The sequence below is a fragment of the Pholis gunnellus genome, assembly GCF_910591455.1.
Source record: "Pholis gunnellus genome assembly, chromosome: 1".
Taxonomy (NCBI): Eukaryota; Metazoa; Chordata; class Actinopteri; order Perciformes; family Pholidae; genus Pholis; species Pholis gunnellus.
In genome coordinates this window covers 9,351,230-9,370,093 of record NC_136528.1, presented here as the reverse complement: position 1 = coordinate 9,370,093, position 18,864 = coordinate 9,351,230, and positions in this window count along the sequence as shown.

The following is an 18,864-nucleotide window of genomic DNA, read 5'->3' as shown; positions in this document are numbered from 1 at the left end:
GTTTGTGTGTACAGGCGCATCGACCTGAGTCCAGCAGTTCCTCTCTCTGTGCACAGTGTGTTGTTTGTGCTAAAAATACAGCTGGCTTCAGGCTTAGCAGGACAGAACTCTTTCCTTTTATCTATTTTGGTTACACAGCAATGTATATTTTTATAGCTGCTAAAGGCATGTCAAGGTTCCTCCTTCATGCCTACAACCTACAAATAGATTCATCCTGCACAATATTGTATTCAAGTAAAAACATCATGTTCAACTTACAAAAATCTTCATTAACTCCATTAAGTTATTACGAAACACACACTTTTAAGCAGCACTGTCACAACCTTTTACTTTACTGACCCTGTGAGAAAGTGTCAGTGTTTTTTATGCTATTAGCCATCAACGGCTCCTCATCTGCGATAACAATCAAGTCTGCAGCTGTAAAACACGCTGCTCTCTTCTCTCTTCTCTGGTGTGTTGGCAGGTTGGAGGAGAAGGCTGGAGGAGCGTGCTGCCATGTGTCACATGCTGAGGCCCTGCGGCCCTCTCGGCACCTGTTTACGCCCCCGGGGGACACGACCGGCCAAGACAGCTGGTTTCTTTGGGAGAAGTGCAGGGTGAGACAGGGTGGATATGGGGGTGCAGGATGGGGGATGGGATTACAGATGGGCCGCAGTAGACAGGGGGGGGGGGGGGGGAGAGGGGTCTTCTGTGAGAAGAATTACTGAGCACAAAAGGAACGTCAGCAAGACTGAATGGGCAGAGACCACGTGCAATCCGATGGTTGATAATGACATTGTGCTGGCTTCGACCTCTGGGAACTTGGTCCACAGAGTGTGTGTGTGTGTGTGTGTGTGTGTGTGTGTGTGTGTGTGTGTGTGTGTGTGTGTGTGGATGCATGTGATGTCAGCTGGTGTCCCAATGGAGTAAAAGGGTCAGAAAGAATAGAACATGTGGGTGTCTGGATGGATGTGATAAGGACACAGATGACCAATGTTTGGCCAACTTAAAGAGGAAATTACAATTACTGATGATCACAACATTATACAACTTATCTTCAACATAGACAAAAGATTTAATGTATAAATACATTTTATTAACTACTTAATCTTCATCCAATACTCATCTTAAAGTTCCCCTGAAGTAGCTTCAAAATTTGATTTAAAACATATCCAACAACTTGTGTATCTGTATGTATCTTTTGTATCTGTACTTGTATTGCTTGAAAACAAATTGTATATTAAACTCCACAATAAAAGAGAAAAATGTATTTACATTTGCATTTAAATGCATTTAACCACAATGTAGACTAGTCTGTGTTTTTAAACAGTTCAGGATTTTGCAAATTAAAAAAAAGAACATTTTGTATTTGACAGCGATTGAAGAAGTATTCAGATCCTTCATGCAGCTAAAAGTAGCATCACCACAATCAAAATGACAAGTTAAAGCTTTGCATTTAAAATGTTACTGAAAACATTTTGTAAAACTTCACAAGTATTATAAGATAAATGAACCAAAAGAATCAAAAGTAAAAGTACTCATGCAGCAGAGTGACTTCCATTAATGATAAAGTCTTTTTTCTTATTTTGTTATATGATTACATTAAATGTGTTGTGTGTAAAAATAGAAGGTAATCTGCAAATGTACCATGAACAATAGCTAATAAATACATGTTGTGAAGTGAAAGTGAAAGTCTCCCACACGACCCCTTCTCCGTGCTCTACACTGGCTACCTGTAAGAGCTCGCATCCAGTTTAAGACTCTGGTGCTAGCCTACAGGGCAGTGAAAGGAACAGCTCCTTCCTATCTCCAGGCCATGGTCAAGTCCTACACCCCCGCCCGACCACTGCGCTCTGCTGCCTCGGGGCGCTTGGTTGCCCCGTCGCTCAGAGGTCCCTGCGGCCGATCGACCCGGTCACGACTGTTTTCTGTCCTGGCCCCACAGTGGTGGAATGAACTCCCCACTGACGTCAGGACAGCAGAGTCGCTGCCCATCTTTCGGTGAAGGCTGAAAACCCACCTCTTCAAGAAGTACTACCCCGAGCCTTCCTCTTAGCACTTATGGTACTCGTATTAGCTTGTTGCTCTTATTGTATTCATATTAGTTTGTTGCACTTATTGTATTCGCTTGTTTCTGCACTGTACGTTTGCTCTGGTTTATGCTCTTAGATGCTTGTTTAACAAAGGAGATGCACTTATGATTTCTGGTAACTATAGTTTTCTTGAATACCTATGTTGAATACACTTATTGTAAGTCGCTTTGGATAAAAGCGTCTGCTAAATGACTGTAATGTAATGTAATGTAATGTAAAGGTACATCATTTACTTGGAAATGTATCGTAGAAGTACATACACTCTTAAGTAGAGTAGGTAGTTCAAAACTGTACTTAAGTACTTCTTAAGTAAATGAACACAGCTACATTTCACCACTATTAGAAAAATGCTAAATATGACACTCTTAAAAAAGATTATTTACTCTGTTTTTATTTGACAGAGGACAGTGCAGAAATGGGGGGAGAGAGACAAAGGTCTCAAGGCCAGATTCGTCCCAGGACGTTGCAGTTTTATAGCATGTATACTGTAATCGGCTAACAAAGTGCTCTGCCATATATATGTTTTTTTATAGAAGAATATGTAGTTTATAGATATAGAGCCACAAATGTGTCTGTGGAGTGACAAGTTTCTCTCTTGTTCCTTAGCAACAGATTTAAAAATCTCTTGACAGTTTAATAAAGCTGAGCTTTTCAAGTGTGTGTGTGTGTGTGTGTGTGTGTGTGTGTGTGTGTGTGTGTGTGTGTGTGTGTGTGTGTGTGTGTGTGTGTGTGTGTGTGTGTTTGTGTGTGTGTGTGTGTGTGTGTGTGTGTGTGTGTGTTGAGAAATAAAAGTGTTTTCACAGATCTCCTTGGCAAAAACATGATAACATGACACTGTGTTTCTCTCTGAGAGAGCCATCAATCGCTCAACAGCTCCTAACAGCTCCTTCAGCGAGCACATGGTGTACCGAAGGCTCTTCATCAGAACCCTCCTACACACACACACACACACACACACACACACACACACACAGACACACGCACTCTTCCGCATGCAGCCGGCCCCTCCTTTCTCGCTCCAGAACTCTATAGATGACACTTTGTCTTCCTCTCTTTCACTTGTGTTTGCACTCCCTTCACAAACACCCTGTGGTGGCGCTTCAGAGATGAATTCACAAAGAGCAACCTTGTCTTTTAGAGTTTTATTGCAATAGATAAGGTTCACATTAAAAAAACTGGAATCTTCCAGTGTGGATGGCAAGAGAGAGGACATATATTTTCAGCGTTGGCAGGTATAACACAAATTGTTTTGCCTGTAGATTTATTATGCCTCTGTCTGTTGGAAATGAATAGTCAAGGCTTAATTTCATGACAATATCATCTTTGAAACCGAAGGCTTGATTCCACGTCGTGGCCGACTTCGCTTCTAACGGCATCAGCCAGGAAGCTGAAGGCTCGATCCCACGGGAGGCAGAGAGAGACCAGCTCTTGAGGGGATAGGCCTCATTAAAGACAGTAAGACGTAATCACAATGAATTAACCTGACAGTACACACTCCTTTTCACATTTATATCCACATTTATTTCTCTAAATGTATATTTATATGTGACCATATGTGTTTACATCAGATAAGTAGAGGAACCACTTTGGTTCATACTGTAAGTCCCCGGTGAAAAATGTTTCGAAACTTCTGGCTGTCGCACAACTCACACTTCTATGAATAACAGGAAGACAGCTCTTTTTCCTCTCAGGGTAATTTGCCTGTCACTTAGCGAAATCCTCAGTGGCAGCTTGCATGAATGCAAACCACATATAAAGGTTGGCTTTGCTAAAATAACATACCATAGTTTGGATGTAAGAGCTTCTGAGATCAGTTCAACTTTCTTTGTTTTTGAGGAAGTTTTATCAGATGGAGTGGGGCATTTTGTCTGTTTGTCATGTACTGTAATACGTTGTTGTTATTGTTGTTGTTACATAGCGTCAGTGCTTCTATTACAGTAAAAGGCCTCATATCAATCAAGTGGCCAGTACCAAGCTTGTGTTTTGAATTTTGGTGGTGGGCAACCTGTTTTCTTCATGATACAATCACCTGCAGACGCTATATTTTAGTAACTGGGTTTGAACAAATGCATAATCAGCAACTATCCAACCGGGGTCTAGATCCATTAAAGTCAGGTGTCCCTCGAACTATATTATGTAAGTATGATAACAAATGATGGATAACCTGTGCAGTACATGCAGTCAGCTTCGACTTACAATGGACTGTATGAGAATATTTACATGTTCTTTTAAAAATAACAACATTCATTTAGTGGTTCAACAGTTCAAAATATTCTGCAAATTGTAAAAACTGAAAATTTCACATTCAAGCCCACAAACAAAGAAAAGACAAACTAGCGTTCTCATTTATCACATATTATGAATGATTTTTCAAGTTTTTGTTTCGTGTGTGTGTTTTCAGTTTCCAGTGGACAGCCAACTCAATGTCATACTGCTCAAGTGGGAGTTAGAAATGCGGGTCAAAGTCCAGGGCAGTGCCATTGTAAAACGTTTTACAAGGTCCACATATTGACTCTTTTGTCTTCTGTGTTGGACTGAAAGTAGTCAACTTCAAATATTTTAAGTCAAAAACTAGTTGGATCTGCAAAAAACGAAAATACTACCATGAGTTACTTTTCCTTACAGTAAAAGTCCCAGAAAAAAATCCTGAACTTAACTGTTCTTAGTGTTAGCTAGTGTCACAGCAGCAGGAGTACATTTCTGGTTTTGTTTTTATAGAAAGGTTGAGAGTGCGACCCCCTGCGATTGCTTCAACCCACAGAGGGAAAGGGGTCAGTGTGAGCGTCCTGGAGTAACAGACTGGTACACAGCAGAGCCATGTGTTAGTTTGCTCATCAGCACTGTGTGACTCTGCTGATGCGACTTCTCCCTGATGCTACGTGAACACACGCGGGTGGGTGGATCAAACACAAACACATGACTCTACTCTCGTCCCGTAAAAAGTCATTGCTGCAGAGAAATGTTCTGCCTCCAGTTTCCGGCTGTGACTCATCGCGTGAAACGACAATCCCAGAGATAACCCCGGTGTTCCTGCTGTGACTGATTTATAAAACACAAGTTTGTCTTGCAGTGCAGACTGAGGCACGGCTGTCATGACTTGACCTCTGAGCCATGAGTCAATATAAATGGCTGCCGGTCAATCCCTGTGAGAGCAAATTTCCTGTTGTTAGCATGCCTGCATAATCTCATTGATAGCAGACAGGATATTGAGTTGAGGTCACGCAGTTTGAGATGGTGTGCACAGGCAAGTTGAACTAAACCTGGACTAAACTGCTTTGTGATGTCGATTCCGCTGAAGTTAAAAACCTGATGAGCAACAGTCAAACATTTGTCAGCCTCTTTAATATTAGTAACAGTAACTGAAATATAATATTCTAATCTATGCATCGTCACTTGCTTTCGCTAATGATTCTAAATGTATTTCTAATCATGAGCCCTCAGCACAGCCAACATAATCATCAGCACATGAGCAGGTGTCACTGACGTAGATGAGATGAAGTCAGGCCTTTATTTTGAAGTGAGGTCTTTTTTTTTATTTTTTTACACCCCTCAAATAAATCTGAAATAAAGCAAGTGAACAACAAAAGTTGTAGCCCAGTAATGGGTAAATACAGCAGAATAAAGAAGAAAATGATAAGTGATAATAAATATGATATGTCTTGTCAGATATAAGACCTTTTACAGAAAGGTGTGTGCCTTTCCAAATCATGTCCAGTCAACTGAATTCACTACAGGTGGACTTCAATCAAGGTGCAGAAACATCTCAAAGATAATAAAGTGTCCTGAATCCTTTTTGATTTGCTGTAATTTGGTTTGTTGTCAAACACATCTGCTGATCTCTGGAATACTTTTCCCTGATAATACACGTCTTTTTAGCATCATTGTCACGTTCACTCTGCTCAGCCAGGATTTCCCAGCTGATCCACTGATGACACCATGCAGCCTTCAGCCACTTTATGTCATTCCTATTTCTCACTGTTTTCACAATCAGGGTAAAAAGACCTCAACAAAATATCGAAATGTAGACAATTATTTATTGTGTGATTAAGTGTAAAAAAAACAGAAAAACATACAGACATAAAAAAAACCTGAGTATAATAAACATGTTAATTCAGATATAAATCATTATAAATAAAATACATCAGTTCCTCTTCAGATTAAGGTGTTCCAGTAACCACACACCTGATTACTCACAGAATAAAATGTCTGGTTTCCTTTATTCTGCCGACTGTGAGCATGTGTGACTATTAATGTCTTTCTGAAAAATAAACCTGTTGAATTGCGCCACCCAGTGGCAATATGTATTCATTACAAGCATCCGCACTTCTCAGGTATTCTATTACCTGTGAGACAGAAGAGCAGTTTGACTGAACAGACTATCTTCTGCTGAGCAAAATTAAATCTATCATCAAAAATATAATTTACCAGTCAAACAATTAGACAATTCTGTTCATCTAAATCTTTATGGTGTTTTCTCTGGAGAACATGAACCTCCTCACTATCACTGATTACATGCTACATTAAATGAATTATGTCTGAACGCATACTACTATGTTGGATTTGTGCGATACTGTCCACTGCACATCATACTTAACAAAACACTAAAGTGGATTAGATCGAGTGAAATTCCTATTTGAACCATAATTGCACATTTTATCCCTGCATACCAGCTTTCCATTTGCATTTATATGACAACAAAACCCCTCAATTTCAGATAACATATGCATAGAAGATCGAGCATTTGGTCACAGACCATTGCTTTTCTTTGTGGCTGATACAATTTCTCATTCTCCTAAACCCTATTCACACACCCCTTGACAATATGCAAATAATGTCCCTGGGCTACCATTGTATTGCTGCACTTGAGCAATATGAGTGAGATGAACACTATTGTTGCTGGAGTTATTATCAAATTCCATGAGCCTTTAAAAAATGTCTGCAGCTGATCATAATGTAGCAGCATGAACAAAGAGATCTATGTGATCTGCCTAATGTTGTTTGGAAAACAAAGAGTCTTGTGAACAACATGGAAATGAGATACTCACATTTATAGGGCTCATCTCAATTCATTCCACCTTTTTTTCTAATCTGGAATATTTGGTCATCTTGAGATACAAAGACATTAAACATGATTACTAGTGATAAAGAAAACAAATCATCTTGTCATGACGTGAATACAGTTAGACCATCTTGAGAATACTATCTAGGATCATATGAAATAAGTTCAAATGTATTAGTGTTATCTTCTTTTATCACAAAACCTGATCCGATTGGTCTGTGATGCACGAACGCGGTTTGGCTTGAAGAGCTGTGAAGTAACTAAGTACATTTACTTCAGTACTTGTACTTCAGCACTTTCTCCTGATGCCACTTTATACTTCTTCTTCTCCACTACAATTCAGAAGGAAATATTGTAGCTTTTACTCCACATTCATTCATTTGACAACTTAGTTACTAACTTTACCAATAAAGATTTTTGCACATAAAACGCTAAGTTGATTAATCGATTGACTGAAAACTAACTGGCAACTATTTAAAAAATGGTTTGTCATTTATCGTGCAAAAACATTTCATAGTTTCAGCTTCCAAAGTGGGATTTGCTGCCTTTCCTTTTAATAATTTCAATAATTGAAATTTTTTCAGGACAAAACGAGCATTTGCGATGATGTCACTTATGCTAATTTGGATTTCTAAAAAATTTTGAAATTCTGTCGAACCAAAAAATCAACTGAAAAATAATCATCAGATTAATCCTTTATGAAAATAAGTTCTTCACAAAATAGTTTTAAATGAGCTCCACCTCAACCACCTGCATTACTAAAGTCCTGCTTTTACAAATAAGCATTAATGTATGAGTAATAATTGTATAATGATATAATATACTGTATATACTGTATAGTATAAGGGGCAGTTTTTACTTTAATACTTAAAGTACATTTTCCAGATGATACTTATGTACTTATGCTAAAGTTATACTAACAAAGACATGTTTGAAATAAATCTAACTAACTAACTAAGGTTTTAATTAAGATAGGGTTATATTGATCAGTTGGTAAAGGCTTTTGCTCTTAGAAGTGTGTTTGGACAGCCTCTTCTCTCAATGTTTATACTCGAGAAAGACTCCATCATCCAATTTCTGTATTTTTTTAATAACACGCATGCAAAAGGCAGTCAGCGCAGGACATTTTTTAACATTTCCTGCTGTTATTGCTTCTTGAATGCAGCTCCAAAAACATTATGTGACTTGTGACACTTGTGCCAAAAGATGGCAGTAAAAATCCACCGATACCCCACTGAACAAAGTCCATTCATAAATGTAACCACCACACAAAACACCCAGGAGATGAAGGCAATTATTTACTCCAAAGCACTCTCAGCAGAGGATTGTGTTTCTGAAGAGAAAGTACAGACACGGTTCAAAGTCTGACTGTGTGTGTTTCCAGTCATCCTTTGGTGCCAGACAGTCTAACTGCATGTCTGCCTGCCAGCATGTCCATCTATCTGTCCATCTGTGTGTGTGTGTGTGTGTGTGTGTGTGTGTGTGTGTGTGTGTGTGTGTGTGTGTGTGTGTGGTCAACAGTGCCTCATATCTTCATCACAACAGGAAGAATCAGAATCGTTCCCCATGTCAGGCGTGTTGTTGTTTTAACAGCTTCAAGAGGAAGGACACCAGAAGAGAAGAGATTTGCTGTGTTTCTTTGTAAAAAAGTATATTTTCTATTTGAATATACAATATAGAAATATATATCATGTTTTCGCTAAAGGGATGACTCCGTTAAGATAAATCTTTTCTATTTTGCGCCGACTAATGATGTCTCTCATTAACAATATAGATTTTTAACATAAAGAAATCTTACTGTGAGGGAAAGATAAAGAAATAATTTGTGGCACGTATATGTTGTCATTTAAACAACAGAAAAATAGTTTCAATATATTACTGAACCTTAGTTTTACATTGTGTGCTATGATACACATTCATATCAGCCTAAAATAATAAGTAAACTAAGATGAGTATTTGTCTTTTGGTCCAGTTTGTCTCTGGCTCAGACAAAAGTAGGTGTGATGTTGACTGGACTAGTAATTGATTTGTATACACTGTCGTTCAGATCAGTTTTAGGAGATGTTTCTCTGCCAGATACAAACAATAGTTTGATAAGAGAAAGTTGTCAACATTAACATACAGACAGAAATGATTGAAAAAAATGACATATATACCTAATGCACTGCAGTGCTGTGTAAAGATAAGAGACTTGCTATGTAACTCTTAAATACACACAGAGAATCTGTTTGTAATTCAGCAGCAAAAATAACAAAGAACAACAACCAGCAGAGTTTCTGATGTTATTGTCTCCTGCATGACTCATCTGCAGGTATCTCTCCTGAAAGTCGGAGCTGTGAATTCATCCAGAATATTTCACATTTTGTATATGGAAACTGCATTGTAATTTGTTGTACTGTGTACTGCATTGCATTATTACTTTTACTGCAAATCATGTATTCTTAAGATGGCTGCCATCAGTTTTCCAAAGCATGCTGAAGTGTTTTAGATTCCTGTATATTCACATTTCAACAAATGGATTTTCTTACTGTAATGAAACAAATGGGACACATGCCTGGGGGATAGGAAAAAGACAGTCAACAACACATTCAAGTTCTAACACCAAATTGACCAAAGCACGCAAAGACTTGATCTTTGTTTGTATGTAACAGAAAATGAGGAAATGTTGAGAGCAATGACTCAATGTCTTTGGATTCTTTTAGGAGTGTGGATGCATCTTTTATGTTAGTCTTACAATGTTCATGTAAAGGATAACTAGCATGCATAATATGTCATATGTAGAGTCAGCAGTGGAGGAAGTATTCAGATCCTTTATTGAAGTAAAAGTACTAATGCCACACTGTAAATGTACTCTGTTACAAGTAAAGTGCATTCCAGATGGAGCTTCAGTAAAAGTATGTGAGTATAATCAGAAAAGTGTACTCAAATTATTAAGTAAAAGTACTCAATGCAGAAGAATGTCCCCTGTGACTGTGATACTATTATATATTATATCATTAGATTATTACTTTAACTTATCTAATGAGTTTTTTTAAAAGGAAATGATGTCACAATTACCCAAAGTTTGTTTTGTCCAACCAACAGTCCAAACCTTAGAGTTATTAAAAATAATCAAATGGAAAACCCCTCATTTTGGACAATTATTTTTCTTTTCAATAATAAATTGACGAGGCTAATCATTTCAGCTCTACTTGTATAAACTGTTGGGTAGTTTAATGTATAACAAATCATATCTTTAAAGTTCTTCATGTTTTGTTGTAAAATAATCCTCATTTGAAAAGAAACCAAAGTTGTCAGATAAACGTTGTGGAGGTAGAAGTGTAAAGTGGATTTAAAAGAAAATACTCAAATACAAGAACATTTGTACTTCAGCACAGTACTTGAGTAAATGTACTTATACTTTCCAGCACTGTGTAGAGTATTTCATTTGATGATTTCATGTTAAGTTGCAGAGCAAACCCAAACGTCACAACAACATTTCTGTGGTTTCCTCCTTATTTCTGTGAGAACAGAACATATTGTACTTTTTGCGAGAGACTTGATGTTCAGGACCTCAAACCAAAAAAATAAACAATGAAAGGAATAGAACAAAACATTGTGCAAAGACAACAAAAAGACAAACAAATCCTACAAAGATTCTAATGCAGCAGCGAAGGCCAACTGTCACCCTGCAGGCCATGTGTTGACAGCTCCTCTTGACAATCTTAACAACATCAGTAGTCGTTGTAACGTTGCCTTCGGGGCTCATGCTAGTACCTGCAACACCAGCACACTGACAGGCTGACATATCTTTCTCACCTCCGCCTCAGTTTGATTGACATCCCCATAGAAAAAACAGAGAGAATCCCCATTAATACACTTCAGACCTGAACACAAGCGCATAGACTTTGATTTGAACTGATGCTTCACTCGCTGCGTCTCTTGTCAGACATCCAGACTCTCCTTTTGAAAGACTATCTGGTTACTGCTGCAGGAAAACAAGGCAGTTTTATCTTCTCTTGTCAATACGATGAGCTGAAAGTGAGACCTCTCAGTTCCACCCTTTTATTTCTGTTTTTAACACCTTGCTTGAGACAAAGGGTGAGAGATGAAAAATGGCTGTATACGTCTGACTGGTTCAAGAGGAGGTCAGACAATAAGGCTTTGTGGCTTCGGCTCGCCGCCACGGTTCAATAAAACGCTTTGATATGAGGAATAATGTCTGTGTGTTTCAAAGAGGGAGGGAAAAGAAGAAAGAAAAAGAGATGAAAGAGTCACGTTTAATGTCTCCAACCGTTTTGGGGTTGTCTGATGTAGACCTGCACTTTTTTTTTATGTTGAAGTACAGTTTAGTCTTGGTCACAAATGATGGTGATGCCACAGTTTGTAGATGACAGGATGACATGTGTACAGCTGGTTAGTAATTATACTTACAAGGATGAAAGGCCTCAGAGCTGGTCCAGGACTTTTCCAATGTGTAATTAATGATTTTTAATGATTTTATGAAAAGGTAGGCCGATTACAGGGAAAGTTGACATTTAAAAAATGTAATTTATCAGAGTTAACTTAGATTTTGTCATATAGAAAATGTAAAAATCTGGAATCCTAGTGACAGCTGTATAATGCAGTCTGGTACAAAACGGGCTTATCGGACAAAAGTGCTTAAACAACTATTGATGTTTATTTAGGTGTTTTCTGCAAGTAGAAGCGAAAACAACATGTTTTTTACTGCTATCACCTGCTTCATTTCTAGCCACACTCTAGGGATCACAATGACGGTCTCTCAGTCCCTCTGCCACTTTAGTCCTGGCTAATATTTAAACAAACAATGAATTGGTTTCTATAATATTCATGTTCCCCAGACGATGAATCCCAATGACTTTGGTGAAACATGCATCCATGGTTTTGAGTGAAAGTTGAGTAAAACAACAGTTGGATGGATTGCCATTAGATTTGGAACAAACATACATGTCCCCTTCCTGATGAATTGCAATACGTTTTTGTATTTGTTTAATAAGTAATACTTTAGTTTAGACTTTTGTTCAAAAGGATATTCTCCTACTGTCAGGGAACACCAGATATGTGCTATTTATCACTGTGGGTCTAGACACAAACAGTAACCTTCTAAAATACATTCACATCTGTCTGAGAATATATTTAAGAACAGGTTTTTCTGTCATTGCTTCTTTCAGTTTTGTTCACATTTTTAACAAAGTTCGCTCTGAGTTAATGTTACCATTATTTTGTCCCCCTCACAGAGTTTTCAGGAATAGATAGAACAGCAGTCTCCAAATGAAGAGACCAGTTTATCGACTTGTACTGTTGTCAGGGCTATTCGGTTGTAGCCAGAGGCTCATTCTTCACACTGATTCCTGTCAGCTTTAAACACTGTTTATATGATTTCCAACACCTTTGACAGGCCCAACCCAGTGCTGCACAGGCTGCCAGGCTGCAGAATAATGTCCCCAGTCTGGCTGAAACATGCTGTATCTGCATGGTTTCCTTTTCTTCTTCATATGTTTATGTCTTTGGTATTTGTGTTTTCCCTGCAGCTCCACTTCAGTTCATCTGCAGTTTAGATTATATGCACGTATGTACTGAGGTGACAGATGATCTGGTTTGCAATGGCAAAAACTGGGCTTGGGCAGTTAAAGGATGCCTTTGGGTCAGTTTGTTAGCATGCAGTGCCCAGAAGGGGGGGGGGGGGGGGGGGGGATACTGTGTTCTTCTGAGTCATGAGAGGGTGGAGACTCCTGAAGTCCTTCTCCCAGCGAGAGGAAACCTGAGCGGGGTCGGTACCGTGCTGGAATCTACCGCACTGGCATCTGCCAGAGCCAAAACCTCATTCTGGAAGTTTGTAAAGCAGAGCGGAGTGACAGCATTTCCTGCATCCATTTAGAGTCCCACAATATGGAAAACATTTAGACCTCTTAAAGAAGAAAAGTCAAGTCTTACGGTGGTTGTGCTGTGATTTTTTTTTCTCCGGTGGTATTTTGGGTAAATGCAAGTTTTGTAAAGGAAACCGTTTTATCTGCAAACAATAACAAATTGGAAACAGAAGGGGAGGTGGTTTGATACTTGATTGTGTGGTTTCGGGGCAGGATTGTTCTTTGTTATGGATTTGTAAAATGAATGATATCAAAATGTCTATGAAAACAGTTAAATATCATCTGTGTCTCTGGAAACTATTGTCTGAGTGTGGCTGTCTGCCAGAATAACCAGGCATAATAGTTACACTAGCCACTACAAAACCACTATTTAACCACCATACGCTGTATTCATATTTACTACATTCATTTCAAAAGTATGTTGGGAACACACAAATCTCATGTCAGTCCAGAACTCTGAGAGAAAAGCTTTCTGTTGGTTGTTTAACATCAGATTCATTCCTGAATTATATTTCCTAAAGAGAGTGTTGGGTATTAGACAACCCATTCAGCATCAATGAATATCAAACAATCTCCAAATAAGGTCCTAGCTCATCAGAGGTCAGATCCAGCTGTTATAGATGGAAATCCTGTTTAAGTGTTGAAATGTTTCTGTCCAAAAGGGGCATTTTCTAAAAGTACCAAGCTTCACTCTCTTATTCATCCTCCTATTTTCATTTACTCGATGGATCCTGTCAACAATGAGACACTCAATTAAATAATTTGTCTAACAAGAGACAAAGAAAAGTGTGAATCTTTGTATGGAAGGTATCTGTAAAACATTCACAGTCAACATACAGTATTTCATTTGAATATCCACTCAACCAAAGAAGGATTAAATTCAAGTTTTCATGGTCATGTTTAGGTAATTCAAAGCATAAAGTTAGGAAAGGATCGTAGTCTGGGTATTTGGCAAAGCTAATTTGCAGCATATACAAATACTTTGTGGGAGACAGATCATGCACCCACATTTTCTAGAAACGACTCCGTGGACTTCACTGCGCTGGTGTTACGTCACAGTTTGGAAGAGAAACTCTCCGCTCTTGTTCTACTAATGGATGTTCACCAGTGCAGGGATTATGTTATCCAATATGTTTCCAAAACGTTCTATTTAAACTTTTAAGTTGGAAGGAAAGCTTAAGAGCATTAAGATGAAGGTGAAGATGATTTGCTGTATATAAAACAATGGCATTCAAGAAGCTCAGTGATGTGCTTTGTTTATTTAGTGTGCTTGTGTGAATGGCTGTGGGAGTGACTGCCAAATATGAAATAAAATCTGGTGACAGATGAATTTAAAAGTCAATGTAGCTTCAGGCAGCAAACATTAAATAATGGTCTAATGGTGTGTGTGTAGATGTTTCACGACTTATTAAAAAGTTCAGAGATAAACATTTTGAGACATGTCAGATAGTTACATGTGATTGTTTAGTTTATGAAAACCATCCCATAAACTGCACGTCAGTCACTTTCCATGACCTTCTCCGGTTTGCCTCTCGGATCAGACGTTTTCTGAGGAAACCGTCAGGTGAATTGGGAGAAAGAGCTCTTTGGGTGATCTAAGGGGTTAAACGGGAGTTGAAGAGTCTCTTGGCTGCCATTCAAGAGGCGAGCAGCTTCAGGCGGTGCTGGTCGCAGCTCACAGCAGCTGAAAGAGAAGTTTGTCTCCAACGCCTCCCCCCCTCCTGTGTCTCTGTCTCCATATAATTACACTATGGCTGACAGACATGGTGCTTAAAGTAACAAAACAAAGACGGACTGGAAAATAAACAGCTCCTCAGTCATTCATTGGAAGGGCGAGTCTGAGATGTGTACGTTGCTGTGTTTTATACTAATAGTTTAGCAGAGAGGGGAAATAGTCTGCAGTGAAAGCAAAGCTACGTCCTTGGATACCAGAAAGGTGACAGTCAGTCATCCTATTACTCATTTCCATGAATTAATGAGGTCACAAAAAGCTCAGCCACAGCTTGTATTATTGTTTCATTTCCAGCGACACAAGCGAGTCATGTTTGTAATTAGTTTAGAGTTAGTTCATGCTTGAAATTTCAGAAATAAAACTGTGTGTATGTGTGTGTGTGTGTGTGTGTGTGTGTGTGGATGGTGGTTAGAAAGAGGCAGAATAAATCAGAGAGGTGGAGAGATGGAAGGAGCGCAACTCGTAGGCTGCAACTGGACAATTTGTGCACACATACATATATAACATTATAATTGAGTGATGAAAAATAAAACATCACTGCCGCTTGCCTTTGCACTCCCTTTCTTATTACTATTCTTATCACACTTGACAATTTAAATAAATCTAATTCAAGTAAGACATCAGCCAAGGAATTATGGAATTAAGGTGATGGGAATTGTGTAAAAAGTGCTGCTGCAAGCAGGAGGAAGTGGCTGAATCTGGATGAAGTCCTGACTTACAGACTGACTGATTCTGTCAATCAAACAAACAAATCAGCAAACAAGTCAAAGTTAAGCTAATTATTTGTGCTGTATACAGATGGTGACGTTGGTCGAGATATCTTTGTTCAAAGACGACATCTTGACACGTCACAGTAAGAAAAACACAGGTGTAATTAATACAATTAAGGGTCACTGAATTAAATTTAGCTGCATCGCTAATGTTAGTAACACCTGCTTTTCTACTGTGACAAGTCAAAATGTCTGCTGTGAAAGTCATCTTTAGACCAAAATTTAAATCCAATATCCACCATTTTTAAATCCATCTTGACATTAAATTCACGGAGCACAATCATCCAGGAGATTATTGTCTCATGAAAAACGAATATCTTTTTCAAGAAGACATTTCAATAATACTGGACTATGTGGCTAACAAACATCAGAAATGTGTGCTTTTTATGCGTTTATTCATATGTTTATTGACTGCTTAGGACCTGTCTGTCATCATCTTTCTTTGGTTGTGAGGACATTAATAAACACTGATGTGCAATCAGCAACAAGACAGTGAGGAGATGTCTGAGCTGTCTGCGGTTTCACACAAGAGGGCTCGCTAACAGCGGAGGTATCGATCCACATGCACTCTGAGCAGCAAAGTGACAAAACACCGTCAAGATGATGATGATGATGGTCAATGAGGGAAGAAGGCTATGGGCTTTAAGGTTGGACTGTTGTTCCTCTGGTGATCACTTGTGCTGCTTTAGATTTCTGCCCTCATGGGATAATTTAGAGCTGATCATCATAAAAAATGTTTATGATGGATTGACTTGGTTTGTAGCAAGTGAGGCTTTTTTATTGTATAACTTACAACAAATGATTAATTGTTATTTGTTGTGCATACTTAATGTTTCCAAGACAATCAGTTTTCTATATTCTATTATTGTTAAATTAGGTGAAAGAACAAGTTACTTGCCATTAATATGTTATAATAACTTAACAAATAAATCTAGAAAGGTGCACTAAGTAGAGTACAGATCTCCAACAGGTGTGTCTGCAGCGACCACTGTTGTGTTGTGTGATTGAATGAAGACAACCAGCTGTCAAATAGACAAATAGTATAGTCAAATACTCAAAAACAAGCTGCGGTGTAACGTAATACAAACAATGGTCTCGAAGTCTTCGAATGATACATTTTATACAATCGTGCCAAAACACAAAGGTAAACTCACCAAAGCTATCTGGCCACTTAGCAACAAGGCACAGCAGTGTGTGAGTGAGTGTGCGAGTCCCCTCAACCATGTGAGGACGTGTGAGCACGCAGCCATAACTGGGCATCCAGAATTTCCTGCACTTTGCTGCAGCAGAATGCGAGATTAGGTGAGTGAGGTGCACACTCGCTCAGTCACGAACGCACAAAGTCACACAGGACCAAACACATAACCTTCCGCCTGGCAGAGATAACAATACAATTACATTTTAAGTAATCTTAACGAGGATTGATATATAAAATGAATATACCTTCAAACTAATATTTACTTACCTTTCTCATTTAAAATAACAACTTAACACCCCCTTTGCTGAACTCAAGTAGCTGCAGTGATGTACAGATGTACTCCAGGACACCATGACATGACTTGGCATGACACCATTTAACTACTGCTCTAGACCAGTTGAAAATGACCAACAGAAATACAAAGCATACGTGATTTGCAGGAGCTAAAACTTGTAAGTACCGTGGCGTGTTCCTTTGAGCGATCTCTCATCTTGTTTGTGGCAAAAACAGAAAAATGTCTTCCATTAATTACCCATCCCTGATGTATTCATTAACATAATTATAACATCATAATCTGGACAGGGTAATTACACGGTGAAGGGGTGGAGCTCGAGAGCCAGCGGCAGCATTAGCCCACTTTCCTTCAGTTCACAGTGAGGTCAGCACACACGAGGGCCAGAAACACTCCTCCGCCGCTTGCTGCCCGGGATCCGTTTCATCGTCTCCATGACTCTGAATCCTGACAAAGGAAAACAATTAAGACAGGAGGCGAGGCAGGGGTGTTTTCAGATGAGAAAACCCCAAAAAGAGACGGAAGAGAAACATGGCATGTTTTTTGGACTAGTCCTGCCAGCAGCCTCCTCTGAATCCTTCCATTGTATCCTAACCACAAATCCCACACTTTGCCTGGAAAGGCAGAGAGTAGACTTGACTGAAATATACATCGGAATCTTTGGGCTGTGTTTATATGGGAATGAGCTTTTAGTACAGGTTTGATCCAGTTCTGGTTGTTGTTATATGCAAATAAAAGTTTAAAACAGTATTTCCAATACAGAAAAGTGTCCATAATGCTGTGACATCTATTTAATCTCAGATTGCAAGCATATTTGTAGCTGGAGAGTTGCCAGTTCATCTCCATGGGCACTTGAGCAAGGAACCAAACCCCCAACTGCTTGGAGAGCCGACTATGTGGCAGCCCCCTCGCTCTGTGTGTGTAATGAGTAACAACAACAGAGTAAATATTCTTCTTCTTCTTCTTCTTCTTCTTCTTTATACTGTAACAGGGTAGAGATTTTTGAACGCTTCGGTGCTCCATTTTCCCTCAGGAGTGCTGCGACTTTGTAATCAACCCCTCTTTTCTTTTACAGCTAAAGTTAATTACAGGTTTCAGCAAGCAGCCTGCAGGGGTTCAGGGTCAAAACAAAAATGCCTGAGTGCCTGAGCCGAACGAGGTGCTGCTGCTGCTGCTTCTTAAACACACGTCTCTAGAAAGGTTATAGCTTTTTAACTGCTTGCATTGGTTTTTCATGTCACTGTTCTTGCTCTTCAGCCCAAATATGAGTTCCCATAAGTAACTGTGTTGTTGAAAGAGTCAAACAGGATGCCGTTACACTATAAAACAGAACTTTCTCCGACCAGAGTCGATTTTGGGCCTGAGTGCCTTGCTGTGGTTTGTTGTGCAATCTCTAAGTTATGCACTTTATTTTCTTACCACTGGCACTGTGACGCCTTTTTACTGTTTTCCATTGCAACTGCTTCCTTTTAATGCCAAGAGAATTTCATATGATCTATAGAGTTTGAACACATTTTTACAAAGTATTTCCTCTTTGCAAAATGACATTTTTTGAAGATATGCAGACAGAAAAGAACAAAACATTTGAGCATGAGAGTTAAATCTTGACCTTTGGGAACAGTGTAATCAAAAATAATCTTAGCTCAAAGGTCCACTTATTTGCTTTTCAGAGATTTTAATTGCGTCACATGTTCTACCTCGGGGAACAGAGCCTGCTCAGGCGTTATCACGTGACCTAGAGGTTTCATTTGACAAAGCTGTGTTGGTCTATAGTTATATTCGACACAGTAACTGTGTTTACATTCTTTCATTTACTTTGTGATAGGTGTGACTGTGAGCTGTGCACATACTTTAAGAACTGGAGTTACACCCGA